Source organism: Mauremys reevesii, linkage group 2 (genome assembly GCF_016161935.1).
Source record: "Mauremys reevesii isolate NIE-2019 linkage group 2, ASM1616193v1, whole genome shotgun sequence".
In the NCBI taxonomy this organism is placed as follows: Eukaryota; Metazoa; Chordata; order Testudines; family Geoemydidae; genus Mauremys; species Mauremys reevesii.
In genome coordinates this window covers 71,964,101-71,978,138 of record NC_052624.1, presented here as the reverse complement: position 1 = coordinate 71,978,138, position 14,038 = coordinate 71,964,101, and positions in this window count along the sequence as shown.

Genomic DNA, 14,038 nt, shown 5'->3' with positions numbered 1-14,038 from the left:
TAACAGACGTTTTGCAGCATGAGCTTTCGTGGGTGAATACCCACTTCTTGCATCTGACTTGCATCTGAAGAAGTGGGTATTCACCCACGAAAGCTCATGCTGCAAAACGTCTGTTAGTCTATAAGGTGCCACAGGATTCTTTGTTGCTAATGTAGAAACTGTCTTTCTGGCATTCATCCATTTCCCCAAAACCATTTAAAAATCTCTTAAAGATTTATGTATTAGTATCTCACTTCTCAGCCTGATTTGATAATCATAAACATGTAGGACTGGAAGGGACTCCCAGCTTGGTATCATCCACAAACTTTATGGGTGTACTCTTTATGCCATTATCTAAATCACTGATGAAGATATTGAACAGAACCATACCCAGAACTGATCTCTACAGGACCCCACTCAATATGCCCTTCCAGCCTTGATTGTGAACCACTGGTAACTACTCTCTGGAACAGTTTTCCAGTTATGCAACCACCTTATAGTAGCTCCATCTAGGTTGTATTTCCCTCGTATGTTTATGAGAAGGTCATGCAAGACAGTATAAAAAGCCTTACTAAAGTCAAGATATACCACATCTAATGCTTCCCCTCATCCACAAGGCTTTTTATCCTGTCAAAGAAAGCTATTAGATTGGTTTGACATGATTTGCTCTTGACAAATGCATGCTGAATGTTACTTATCGCCTTATTATCTTCTAAGTGTTTGCAAATTGATTGCTTAATCATTTGCTCCATTATCTTTCCAGGCACTGAAGTTAAGCTGACTGGTCTATAATTCCCAGGGTTGTCCTTATTCCCCTTTTTATAGATTGGCACTGTATTTACCCTCTTCCAGTCCTCTGGAATCTCTCAGGTTGGCTATGAATTTTCAAAGATAATCACGAATGGCTCAGATCTCTCCTCAGTCAGCAACTTGAAGATTCCAGGATGTATTTCATAAGGCCCTGCCAAATTGAAGACATCTAACTTGTCTAAAAAACAGTAGTACTGTACTTGTGTACTTAGAGACTAACAAATTTATTTGAGCATAAGCTTTTGTGGGCTACAGCCCACTTCATCGGATGCATAGAATGGAACATACAGCAAGAAGATATTTATACATAGAGAGAACATGAAAAGGTGGAAGTAGCCATACCAACTGTAAGAGGCCAATCAATTGAGATGAGCTATCATCAACAGGAGAAAAAAAACTTTTGAAGTGATAATTGAGATGGCCCATAGAAGGTGATTCAATTAGTGTAATGACCCAACCAATGAATCTATTTCCCCATGTTAAGTATCCTCACACCTTCTATGGGCCATCTTGATTATCACTTCAATCATCTCAATTGATTGGCCTCTTACAGTTGGTATGGCTACTTCCACCTTTTCATGTTCTCTCTGTGTATAAATATCTTCTTGCCATATGTTCCATTCTATGCATCCGATGAAGTGGGCTGTAGCCCACGAAAGCTTATGCTCAAATAAATTTGTTAGTCTCTAAGGTGCCACAAGTACTCCTGTTCTTTTTGCAGATACAGACTAACACGGCTGCTACTCTGTAACTTGTCTACGTAATTTTTAACTTGTTCTTTCCCTATTTTAGCCTCAGATCCTACCTAATTTTCACTGGCATTCACCGTATTAGACATATAAGCGCTAATAACCTTCTTGGTGAAAACTGCAACAAAAAATCATTTTGCACGTCCGCCATTTCCGCATTTTCTGTTATTGTCTTCTCCCCTTCCCCTCATTGAGTAATACGCTTACCCTGTCCTTGGTCTTCCTCATCCAATGTATTTGTAATAAGGATTCCTTCTATAATGATCATTACCTGACTGATTTTTTTACATTCCCCCCTCCTGCCCTGCCTCACAAACACACACACTCCCCAGCCTTCCAGTATTTCTCTTACTAAGTGCTCCACTCGTTCAGAACCTGGCACCCACATCCCCAAACAAAACCAGAACCTTCTGCTCCACGAGTACAGGCCCTGGCCACTTGAACTAAAGTAAAGATCTCACTTAACTGCAGTATTACTAGGGTATATATCCTAGATAGGTCAGTGACTAGTAAATGATATGGTCACCTACCCCTAACATTCTGGCCTAGAGAAGGCAGTGATACACTTAGGCACCACCCAGTCTAGTGTACAGTTATTTTGTGAAATTAATGTGTCAGGACATGTCAAGCTTGGGATTAGCACCTGTGTTTTTATAAAATCAAAAACATAAATAAATATGACATCTAACAGCAGTAATAACCCTCCCCGCTTAAATTTTAATCTTTCTATCTGTGCTGCTGTTGACAGAATTGTAAAGCTAACCAGTAGCAAAGCAAATTGTAGATACACGTAAATCCTATGATGAATAAATTATGGGCATCACAATGACTTTCAAGAGCAGGGAGTGCTGCAGCTCAGGACCAGGGCAGGATGCAAGTCTGAGAAAGAGTTCAAGTCTCCTACTACTGATGGTTGACAGAGAGGCTCTATAAACTCAGTAAGCGGAGCTATAACTTAGGGATACAAATGCTGTAGATTCACATTTCAGCTGGAAAGGATTCCTTCTTAATGCAAAAATGAAAAAATTCCCTTGAGGATAATCTTTCATTTGACTTTTACTTGGTTAACTTTTCTACATTTTGAATTGCAACATCTCTACTTTTTTTACTCACCCCAATTTATTCTGTGTATTTATTGTCTTTTTCAGTTTTGGTATTTCTTATACAAAATAGGCAGGAGAAAAGATGAACAATAAAGAGGCTTGTTTTTGGAGATCAGTGCTGGTCCCATTCCAGCAAGACATCGACTTGACCTTTTGAACTGTGGTAGTGCTGGAAGACCGGCATAGATGTTTACTCTAGAGCAAGTCATACTATACAGATGAAAAGTCATCTCTTCAAGACAAGCCCATCCAAAACCCCCTCAGATCCCACGTTCTCAAGTTTCAAAGCCACCTGGGAGGTGGCATTCCTTGAACTTGAGCTTATCATCTCTTTAGCTACACTACTCTCAATCCATGGGCCCACATGAAAGGGTACTGATGGGCTCAAGCACAGATCTTTCAACTATGAAGTTCTGGTTTGTTTTGTTGTTTTTCTAATTGTCTCTTAAAACCCAAGAAAATTCAACCAAATAACTACTTTAATGAAACTCTAAGCTGGAGATTTTAACTTCACAGCAGCCAGAAGTAAGGTCTGACATGTTAAAAACTTCAGTGGGGAGCTGCAGATAATAGCATGTCTCAGGATTTGGCCCAATAAAAATAATGAACTGCGCTTGCTAAATAGATCAGTATTCATGATGGATATCGGCCAGTTTTAAATACGTTGTTTTGAAAACAGGTCAAGTGCCAATGAGTGCTCATGAAGGGCAAGGGAAGTTCCCAGGGTCAGATTTGGAGACTTTTGGGACCAGCCCTGCACATTTTATTAATGGCAGTGTAGCGGGGTGGTTACCCTGCTTCTGCCCTGAAGGGCTTAAAAGAGCCCTGGGGGAAGGTTGTGGCTGGGAACTGCTAAGCCGGTCTGATTGGGAAGTGGCTGCGGCTGGGCCACGCCCCAATCAGGCCACAGCTGGGCTGTATAAAGAGGCTGGGAGCCAGGAGGACAACAGTCTCCCTCTGCCTGTAGAGGGAGAAGGGCCTGGCTGCAGGGAGCCAGACACAAGGTACCCGAGTAAAGCAGGGCTGGGGAAAGGCAGAGAAGCTCCAGCCTGGAAAGCCCCAGGCTGTGGCCTAGGATAAGGCCAACAGGTACTGAGGGTTGCAGAGGGCAGCCCAGGGGTTAGCAAAGGCAGCAGTTCCAAACCCAACCTTGCCAGTAATGAGCAGGCTGATACTGCAGTCTGCCCCAGGGCATGGGGGCTAGACAATGACTGGCAGTCACCTTATACTGAGGTGGGGAGGGGGAGACCTTAAGAGAAACGGATTACTGCCAGGGGGCAGCACCCCAGACAACAGGGCACTGGGTCCAGGGAGGGACACAGAGGACAGGCAGATCACTGGCCTGCAGAGGGTGCTCTGGAGCTGGAATGAGCTAATTCCTGGAAAAGACCAGCAGGAGGTGCCGCAGGGGTAAGTCCGCACGTCTACAGGCAGCATTGTTAAGTCACTTACACATGTAGTTCTGAACTCAGTGGGAATATGCACGTGGGCAGGGATTACTCACATATGGAATGGTTTGCAGGATCAGGTCTAAAGGCTTCCATCAGCTTGGTGCTAAAATTCTTCTTGAATTCAAGAAATGTTCATTTTAGCCTTGATCTTTCAATAAGCTCTGGGTGGGCAGGTCCCTTCAAAGTTTATTCAGGACTGAGGCCTTATTTTGTATTCTGTTAATTCAAAAATAGCCTTACCAAATGTGGTAACAATGAAAATTAATTTTCAGACTGAGAATAGGGATAGAAAATTTCATCCTGGCAGAAATAATTCTGAAAATTATGACTGAAAATAGGGGTTGTATAGAATCTCCACCTTTGCCTCAGATTTGGGTCAGATTCTCATACCTCTACTTTGAGTGGTAATGTACTCCATGAACAGTCCCAACTACTCACAGGACATGGGCATCAGCATCATCCTCCCTCGCAGTATTTGTGCTAAGCACCTCCAGGATCTCTGCACTTGAGTCTAATACATTTACACTGCAATAAAAAATAAATAAACCATGGCAACAGCATCTCTGAGCCCAGATCAGCTGATTTGGGCTCCGTGGCTAAAAATAGAAAGGTAGATGTTCAGGCTCAGCTGAAGCCTGGGCTCTGAAACCCACCCCCCTCATGGGCTCTCAGAGCCCAGGCTCCAGCCCGAGCCCGACCATGTACACTACAATTTTATAGCCCTGCAGCCTGAGCCTCGCATGGGAGCTGGCACAGAACAAAGCCATGTTCATTATACTCCTAAGATTATTATCTCAAGTTCTTCCTCAGATGTTGTTGTTATGAGGTCAAGGTCAATTTGTTTATGTTCTAATTGATTATAAACACACAAGCAGTGCCTGACCTAGTAATTAGCCTTTTTTTACATTAATTAAACATTTTCGAACATAAGAATGGCCATACTGGGTCTGACCAAAGGACCATCTAGCCCAGTATCCTTTCTTCCTACAGTGACCAATGCCAGGTGACACAGTGGGAATGAACAGAACAAGTAATAATTAAGTGATTCATCCCCTGTCGCCCATTCCCAGCTTCTAGCAAACAGAGGCTAGGAACACCATCCCTGCCCATCCTGGCTAATAGCCACTGATGGACCTATCCTCCATGAATTTATCTAGTTCTTATTTGAACCCGGTTATAGTCTTGGCCTTCACAACATCCTCTGTCAAGGAATGTCATGACTGTACATTCTCTGAAGAAATACTTACTTTTGTTTGTTTTAAACCTGTTGCCTATTAATTTCATTTGGTGACCCCTAGTTCTTGTGTGATAAGAAGAGGTAAATAACACTACCTTATTTACTTTCTCCACACCAATCATGATTTTATAGACTTCTATCATATCCCTCCTTAGTCGTCTTTTTTCCAAGCTGAAAAGTCCCAGTCTTATTAATCTCTCCTCATATGGCAGATGCTCCATACCCTAATAATTTTTGTTGCACTTTTCTGAACCTTTTCCAATTCCAATATATCTTTTTTGAGATGGGGCGACCATATCTGCATGCGGTTTCAAGATGTGGGCGTACCATGGATTTATATAGAGGCAATATGATATTTTCTGTCTGTTATCAATCCGTTTCTTAATTATTCCCAGCATTCTGTTCACTTTTTTGACTGCCGCTGCACATTGAAGTGGATGTTTTCAGAGAACTATCCACAATGACTCTAAGATCTCTTTCCTGAGTGATAACAACTAATGTAGACCCCATCATTTTATATGTATAGTGAGGATTATGCTTTCCAATGTGCATTACTTTGCATTTATCAACATTAAATTTCATCTGCCATTTTATTGCCCAGTCACCCAGTTTTAAGAGATCCTTTTATAGCTTTTTGCAGTCTGCCTGGAACGTAACTATCTTAAGTAGTTTTGTATCATCTGCAAATTTTGCCACCTCACTGTTTACCCCTTTTTCCAGATAATTTACGAATATGTTGAATAGGACTGGTCCCAGTACAGATCCCTGGGGGACACCACTATTTACCTTTCTCCATTCGGAAAACTGACCATTTATACGTACCCTTTGTTTCCTATCTTTTAACCAGTTACCAATCCATGAGAGCACCTTCCCTCTTATCCCATGGCAGCTTACTTTGTATAAGAGCCTTTGGTGAGGGACCTTGTCAAAGGCATTCTGAAAATCGAAGTATACTATATCCACTGGATCCCCTTGGTCCACATGTGTGTTGACTCCCTCAAAGAATTCTAGTAGATTGGTGAGGAATGATTTCCCTTTACTAAAACCATGTTGACTCTTCCTCAACAAATTATGTTCATCTATATGTTTGACAATATTGTTCTTTATTATAGTTTCAACCAGTTTGCCCAGTACTGAGGTCAGGCTTACAGGCCTGTAATTGCCAGGATCACCTCTGGAGCCCTTTTTAAAAATTGGCATCACATTAGCTATCCCACAGTCATCTGGTACAGAGGCTGATTTAAATGATAGGTTACATACTCCAGTTAGTAGTTCTGCAATTTCACATTTGAGTTCCTTCAGAACTCTTGGGTGAATACCATCTAGTCCTGGTGATTTATTGCTGTTTAATGTATCAATTTGTTCCAAAACCTCCTCTAAAGATACCTCAATCTGGGACAGTTCCTCAGATCTGTCACCTATAAAGCATGGCTCAGGTTTGGGAATCTCCCTCACATCCTCAGCCATGAAGACCAATGCAAAGAATTCATTTAGTTTCTCCGCAATGGCCTTCTCATCCTTGAGTGCTCCTTTAGCACCTTGATCATCCAGTGGCCCCACTGGTTGTTTAGCAGGCTTCCTGCTTCTGATGTACTTAAAAAAAAATCTGCTATTACTTTTTGTGTCTTTGGCTAACTGTTCCTCAAATTCTTTTTTGGCCTTCCTAATTGTATTTTTACACTTCTTTTGCCAGTGTTTATGCTCCTTTCTATTTTCCTCACTAGGATTTAACTTCCACTTTTTAAAGGATGCCTTTTTGCCTCTCACTGCTTCTTTTACTTTGTTGTTCAGCCACGGTGGTTCTTTTTTGGTTCTCTTACTATATTTTTTAATTTGGGGTATACATTTAAGTTGAGCCTCTATTATGGTGTTTCCATGCAGCTTGCAGAGATTTCTTCTGGCACTGTATACCATGTAATTTCTGTTTAACTAACCTCTTCCTTTTTGTGTAGTTCCCCTTTCTGAAATTAAATGCTACAGTGTTGGGCCTCTGTGGTGTTTTTCCTGCCACAGCGATATTAAATTTAATTCTGTCTATTATGGTCACTATTACCAAGTGGTCCAGCTATATTCACCTCTTGGACCAGATCCTGTGCTCCACTTAGGACTAGAAATCAGGGGTTGGCAACCTTTCAGAAGTGGTGTGCCAAGTCTTCATTTATTCACTCTAATTTACGGTTTTGTGTGCCAGTAATACATTTTAACCTTTTTAGAGGATCTCTTTCTATAAGTCTATAATATATAACTAAACAATTGTTATATGTAAAGTAAATAAGGTTTCAAAATGTTTCAGAAGCTTCATTTAAAATTAAATTAAACTGCAGAGCCCCCCGGACTGGTGGCCAGGACCCGGGCAGTGTGAGTGCCACTGAAAATCAGCTCACGTGCCGCTTTTAGCACGCATGCCATAGGTTGCCTACCCCTGGACTAGATCAAGAATTGCCTCTCCTCCAGACTAGATTAAGAATTATGATCACTGCCTGCTGTGGGCCCATTTCAGCTAATAGCAGACCGACATCTAGAGATGTTGTAGGACCTGACTTTGAACTTTTCTTGAGTTTTGGGAATATAGTTATATTTTTATTCTTTTATTCACATGCTTCTAGTTTTCACTTCCTAGTGTTAGCTGCAAGTTAAAGCAGAGGTACTGGAAATGCATGAGAGAGCTTGTTTCCATGAGGTTTCCAGCCTGCATGCTAGAATAAGGATTCCACTCTGAATGGCATTTCTAGGTGATTTCAGCATATGATAAAATCTAAGCTATACTTATTAAGGTTTATAAGCATCATTATAATCCTTTATAAACCATTATAGCCATCTTTATAAACAACCTGGAAGAAACGGCCAGATGGAAAGAGAAAATAAGTGGACATTTTAAATGTTTAAAATTACTGTTTAATGAAAAAAGGTATGATTCACTGGCCGAATTTTCTCCACCACTTGAGAGGCCTGAGGTTTGCTAGTTCACATCTTTTGCTCCTAACTCCTGTTTGAGCTGGAAGTGCTGTGGAAGTCATGTGTTTAGCTTTGGGGGGGTGAGGAGTTCAGTGAATTACCCTACAAGGATCTCTCTGTTTGAAACCAAAGCAAAGAGAATCCCATTCAGTCCCTCTATGGTCAGAAGGATGGTGACAAAAATTCAGGGCTTCAATGAGAGTAATGTATGTAGAGGGAAATTAGTAGGGGAGAGAGAGGGAAGAATTCCACAGAAGGATTTTCCCTCTATCAGTGGGGGTGGGGAGGGGCAGAGAGAGAAGGGAAGAGAGGCACTTGAATTTAATTTAAGCTATTTTTAAATGATAATTATTAAAGGCACAACTCTGCTACCTTTTAAGTTATCTAAAGTTTTTGCCACTGACTTACAGTAGGAAGAGAATTGGACCCCAGCTTTCTATATTCAGAATAAAATACCTTTGTTACTATTACTGTCAACTACATGTGAGAATTTGCTCTGAGGGTCAGATTTTAACATCAACATGGATAAGGCTGTTGGTCTGCAACAGTGGCCACCAACCGGTCGATTGCAATTGACTGGTCGATCTCCCAGTTGATCACGATCTCTGGTGGCATAGCAGGGCTGCTGCTCCCTGCCTGCCCTGGCCCCATGCTGCTCCAGAAAGCAGCCAGCACATGACCAATGGGAGCTGTGGGGGTAGTGCTTGCAGGCAGGAGCAGTTCATGGAGCCACATGCCCCCCCACCCCCCGGAGCCACAGGGGTGCATTGGCCCCTTCTGGGAGCAGTGTGGGGCAAGGGCAGGCAGGGAGCCTGCCTTAGCGGCAGCCACACTACACTACCAACCATGATTTGCTGGACGTAAGTGCCACCCGGCGGAAGCCCGCACCCCAACCCCCTCCCAGAGCCAGCACCCCATACCCCCTCCTGCACTCCCACCCCCTGCCCCAGCCTGTTGAAAGTGAGTGAAGGTGGAGGACAGCGAGCGATGGGTGGGGGTGGACTGAGAGGTGCCGGGGCCTCAGGGAAAGGGCAGGGTAGATCCTGGATTGCATTTAGATTAAAAAAGTGATCTTGTGCGTTAAAAGGTTGGAGACTACTGGTCTACAAGTAGTCCAATTGACTTAGACAGCACTAGTTATGAAATAAGGTGATGCTCAGTGTAAGGCTAGAGAATCTAGCCCTATTGTCACTAAAAGAGTCTATTAACATTCAAAAAATAAAAACCCTCTCCACGTTATCTCTTTAATGAATCTAGCCCACTTTTACTGCTCCTTAGAAATGAAATGGAAAGTGATTTTCTGTATGTGTGAAGCACCAAACGAAGCAACAGAAAACAAGATACCCAAATGCCACAGGTATCCTGCAGTGATGATGACAGCCAGACAGTGGACGACAGTAATACTAAAATCTGTTTCATTCATCAAAATGATATTTTGCTGGCCGCCACAGTGTTCTCATGCCAATGTACACAACCCCACATCCATCTGCCTCAAAGCTTATGACACTCCAAAAAGCAGCACTGAGAATGCAATATAAGTAACAGTATTATATTTGCCACATGTACTTGTCTTTCCTAGAAATGCAGAAGGTTTAAAATAATGGCCTATGTTTTCATATTCTGAATGGCAAACTCAATTTCCACCCTTCAATCATTTCCTCGGGAAAAGTACAGTACCTACTTCAATACACAGGTAGTGTGGTAGGCATGAACTAGGAGATCAAAGTAGGTGAATCAGCAGAGACAGCTAGATCATTCAGTCTAAGCTCCATTCACAGGGACGATGGTACAAGTCTCCAGGCCAAGCTCCCTGGGAAGGCAGAGCAGTAGTGTCACACTATGACATAACATTATGGTGAAATATTCCCTTCTGGCCTTAGAAATTTGAGTCTATGTATTTGTATCCACTACTGCCTTACTCCTGCTCCCACTCAAGTAAATGGAAATGTTCCCATTCGCTCTAATAGAGCAGGACGCTCCCCTACAGGCAGGCGGTGGACCTGCCGCAGTCATGCCTGCGGGAGGTCCACCGGCCCCCGGACGACGGACCTGCCCGCAGGCACAACAACGCGGGGGTTCTGTGGTCGGCTCCTCGGCTGGACCTCCGCCATGCATGCGGCTGCAGCTCAACGAACCGCCGCGCCGCGCAACCCGCCGTCCGCCGCTGAGGGAGCCAGCTGAGCAGCCTCAGCGGACCCTCTGCAGTCATGGGCATGATTGCTTGGGGCGGCCAAATTTGTAGAGCCGCCCCTGCCTACAGGCAGGTGTGCACTTACACTCATGCACATTACAAAAGATGAACAAAATGACCATTTAAAGATAGCTCAGTGAGATTGTTAATGATGCCACAAATGTTCAGTTACTGTGAATTGTGCAAATGTAAGTCAGACACCAGAAGTCACAGCAATGAAAATGGAAGAAGATTTGCTTTGTTGCCCTAGTATACTGTCCACTGACGCAGTAAGCTTCTGATTCCCTTGTTGGATCAATTCTCTTCAGTGCCAGTGACATAATTTCCCTTTCACACTTCTCTCCCACCCCCTTTACTCTTGGCTGGAACACTCACCACGGTTCTCCTTTGCTTTTGCTACTGTCTAACAGAGCATTGGATTTCCTGGTGGCTTCCATTAGACCACATAGTCTAATGTGGGGAGGTGGATCAGAAAACAATTCTCTCTCTCTCTCTCTCTCTCGGTTTTTCAAACTGTGCCAATCACATGCTGACAATACTCTTCATTTCACTTCCCAGTTGGGTATTTTATTCCCTCACTGCCTGTCGTTAATTGTGTCCTATGGCGTTGTAATGGGGCAGCTGCCCCACTCCAAGGTAAGAAGGGTTAAAAGCAGCTCTAGAGAGGTCTGCGGCTAGGATTGAGGAGTGGAAGCAGCAAAAGTAGGCTGATTGGGGAAGCAGCCACAGCTGTGACTACACCCAATCAGGGCCCAGCTTAGTGGGTTTTTTTTTCTTTTGCACTATTTCAGAAGATATGTTTGATCATCTGGAAAATGTAAAAGAGCAAAAATAATGTATAGGTCATAAAGCAGAAAAGAAATGATTGAATCAAGCATGCTAGGAGACCGGGAGATCAATTCCTCGTTAGGGTCAAGCAGAATGGGCCGATAAATGGTTGGTTGAGCCGTATTACTCTTGTCAATTTTTCTCCACACCTCTCTGAACAGATATTGTCCGGGGCAAGCACTGATTGAATAAACTTGCAACTAAGAAGTTATTTGATTATTTTTGCCTTTCCATCCCTGATTGTGAATCAAACAAATTAAATCCTCACTTTTGTTGTTCAGAATTATTCATAGATTTCCTACTGGATGAAATTCACCCCTGTGGAGAGGCCAGGGACTTGATGTCTATGCCTTGTGCTGGCCATCAGCACAAGGGTGAAGTTCAGCATTAGGAACTGTAACAGAGTGCTGGCTTAAGAGGCACTGAACCAGGCCCTGTTAGCTCAGAACCTGCTAGCATAGCTCCCATCAAGGGGAACTGGCTGGAGCTGGCAGGGTGTGGCTCATTAAAGGAACCTGAGAGCAATCACCTGTGAGCCTGCTGAGAGGAAGGCCTATAAAGCTAGCAGGAAGGAAGTAGGGAAACAGGAAAGTGAGGGCCTGTTGCTCCCAGCTGCTGTAAGAGCAAGCTGTTCCCTAAGGGGCTACCTGACTGGTATTGAATGGTATATAGCTGTATGTTTGTGGTGGTGGGAAAATACTGGAAAATAAAAGGTGTGTGAAAGAGTGGTCTCCAGTGAATTTCTGGTGTGAGCAATGAAGCGCTTGTCTACAGGAACAATCTTGGTATGCAGTTCATTTAAACTACAGTTAATCTGACAACTGAATAATTCACATTTTGTAATTTATGTAACCACCAAATCAACATGGCATAATTTGGAATTTTATATTGAACAGTTTTATATTTGTATTCATTCTATGCTAGCTAGTTATCTAAATCAGCCAATCAGGGAATGCATATAACATCACGCAATTCAGGTTACTAACCAAGGACTGCATGAATTTCAAAATGTGACTCCTGCAGTAATAAACAATTCAGATTCTATTAGTGAACATTTGAGCTAAAAATTCAATTGCCATGAGTACCATTTCAAGTAAAGCTTGAGCAGTTGAATGTTTGTGGAAAGTTTAAATAAAATTTAAAAAAAAAAGATATAAAAGGTTTCTGACCCAGCTTGCTTCCAGATTCAAAAGAATATTTGCAGAATATTTTCACTCAGCTCTGGTAGAAAACTAGAATATTTATTGTCTAGATTTACATTAAAACACAGTTAATTGTTTGTTGCATTTTCATACCAATACTTTTGGTATGGAATGGAATTTCTGGAGATACTTTCAATGGATTAACAGAGTAGCTATCGTGTTTACAATTGTCAAAGTGGGGCTGTCAGTTAATCGCAGTTAACTCACATGATTAACTCAAAATTAATTGCAGTTTTAATTGCACTGTTGAACAATAGAATACCAATTGAAATTTCTTAAATATTTTGGATTTTTCTACATTTATATATATATATATATATATATATATATATATATTTGTTACAAAACTGCAGTCAAAAACAAAATCTACTTTTGTAAGGTGTACTTTCATGACAAAGAGATTGCACTATAGTACTTGTTTGAGGTAAATTGAAAATTATTTCTTTTGTTTATCATTTTACAGTGCAACTATTTGAAATAAAAATGTATATTTTTATTACAATTAAAACACAGAATACAATATATATATATTGTAAAATGATATATATACTGTAAAATGATAAACAAAAGAAATAATTTTCAATTTACCTCAAACAAGTACTATAGTGCAATCTCTTTGTCATGAAAGTACACCTTACAAAAGTAGATTTTGTTTTTGATTGCAGTTTTGTAACAAAAAATATAAAACTTCAGCGCCTACAAGTCCACTCAGTCCTACTTCTTGTTCAGCCAGTCGCTAAGACAACCAAGTTTGTTTACATTTACAGGAGATAATGCTGCCCTCTTCTTATTTACAATGTCACCAGAAAGTGAGAACAGGTATTTGCATAGCACTTTTGTATCTGGCATTGCAAGGTATTTACGTGTTAGATATACTAAGCATTCATATGCCCCTTTTATGCTTCGGCCACCTTTCCAGAGGACATGCTTCCATGCTGATGTCACTGGTTTAAAAGAATATGTTAACTTAATTTGTTACTGAACCCCTTGGGGGACAATTGTATGTCCCCTGCTCTGTTTTAACTGCATTCTGCATATATTTCATGTTATGCTGGATCATCACCTGAGACTGCTATATGTTCTTTTTTTAAGAACACTTTTGCTGCAGATTTCACAAAACGCAAAGAGGGTACCAATGTGAGATTTCTAAAGATAGCTACAGCACTCGACCCAAGGTTTAAGAATCTGAAGTGCCTTCCAAAAATCTGAGAGGGACGAGGTATGGAGTAAGGTTTCAGAAATCTTAAAAGAGCAACACTCTGATGCGGAAACTACAGTACCTGAACCACCAGAAAAGAAAATCAACCTTCTGCTGGTGGCATCTGAAAATGAACTTGCATTGTTCTGCACTGTTTTGGATTGTTGTCAAGCAGAACCCATCATCAGCATGGACACATGTCTCCTTGAATGGTGGTTGAAGCATGAAGGGACATATGAATCTTTAGCGCATCTGGCATGTAAATATCTTGCGACGCTGGCTACAGTGCCATGTGAACGCCTTTTCTCACTTTCAGGTGACATTGTAAAAAAGAA